This window comes from Physeter macrocephalus, chromosome 1 (assembly GCF_002837175.3).
Source record: "Physeter macrocephalus isolate SW-GA chromosome 1, ASM283717v5, whole genome shotgun sequence".
Classification (NCBI taxonomy): domain Eukaryota; kingdom Metazoa; phylum Chordata; class Mammalia; order Artiodactyla; family Physeteridae; genus Physeter; species Physeter macrocephalus.
The window spans coordinates 75,458,796-75,460,344 of NC_041214.2; the positions used below are offsets into that span (position 1 = coordinate 75,458,796).

Here is a 1,549-nt window from a genome sequence, read left to right on the forward strand (position 1 = left end):
GAAACGACAACAGATCAGCTGAAAGAGCAGCTACTCACCAAGCCATGATGATTCAAACATCCAAACCAAAATATAATAACAGTTACGGTTAATTAGAACAGTTGAGTCTGTGGAAGGCAGAATTCATGACGGCACCGAAACAGAAAAGTTAATTTAGAAGGCGTCCCGGGAGACGTAAGGGGCGGTGCGCAGTCGCGTCATTGGCCGTTGGTGGCGCGCGCACCATCACGTCTCCGTCAGGAGAGCGATCCGCTGAGCACGTAACCTCGGCTGAGGCCGCCCAGCTGTGAGGGCCGCTGCCCGGGGGCAAGGGTCTTCTTGGCTTTTGGTCCTTTCCTCTGTCGTTACGGGGAATAAACCTCTCTCGAAATTGACTAGCCCACTCCCGGAAAGGGAACAGATATTTAAGATCCTTTCATCTTCCTTCCACTGGACACGGAGCCCGGAGTTGGCGGCGTCCGCGGGTGGCGGTTTTGTCAGGTGTCTGTCACCTTGAAAAATGGCTGATGGACAGGACCATTGCTCTGGTGGACATGGACTGTTTTTTGTTTGTTTTTGTTCAAGTGGAGCAGTGGCAAAATCCTCATTTGAGGACTAAAACTTGTGCGGTTGTACAGTACAAATCATGGAGGTCTGGTGGAGTAATTGCAGTACGTTATGAAGCTTGTGTGCTTGGGATCACTAGAAATATGTGGGCAGATGATGCTAAGAAGTTATGTCCAGATCGTCTACTGTCACGAGTTCCTGAGTCCTGTGGGAAAAACTGACCTCACCAAATACCGGGAAGCCAGTGTGGAAGTGATGGAGGTAAGGTCTCACTTTGCTGCGACTGAACGTGCCAGCCTTGACAAGGCTTATGGAGACCTGACCAGTGCTGTACGAGAGAGACTACAAAAGCTCCAGGGTCAGCCTGTCTTAGCAGACTTGTTGCCGAGCACCTACATTGAAGGGTTGCCCCAAGGCCCTACTTACAGCAGCAGAAGGGACTGTTCAGAAAGGTACTTCCAGAACATCATATTGTTTCTGCTTCCTACCTTTGCAACCTGCTTTATTTGGGCACTCTGATCCTTCTTGGATTGATTGAAAGGAAACTTAAACTACAACTTGAATGAATCACAAGGACTCACGTGGAAGGGTGTACAGATTCTCTCATCTTTCCGGGTAAGTGGATGTTGGGCTGTGAAAGAGGTCATCCATTAACTTTGTTTATGCTGTACTTTGTTGAACAAATTCTCTTAGTCCATCAGTTTTTCATCTTGTGGTTGTGCACTTTGAATCTCGTTTTAGACATCCATTTCTATCAGAATTTCCTAAAGACATTTCTCTACATGTTTCTTCTATTTGCCTTACAGCTTCTTTTTAGGTATTTCAACTATATGGAGTTTAGCTTTTTATTTAAGGTAGGGAGCCACCTTAATTATTATTCTTATCTCGAGTTGGTTTTCCCAACATTTATTAAACAGTCCATTCTTTCTTAACTTCTTATATGTAAGTGGGTCTGTTTCTGTAGTATCCCATTAATCTGTCAGCTTCTGCTCCAGAAACATTA

At 45.7% G+C, this 1,549-nt stretch overlaps 1 pseudogene; it reads left to right on the plus strand.

The window, feature by feature from the left end:
• The first annotated feature begins 506 nt into the window (after positions 1–506).
• Positions 507–1,200, plus strand: LOC102975437 (DNA polymerase eta-like; annotated as a pseudogene).
• Positions 1,201–1,549: the final 349 nt, after the last annotated feature.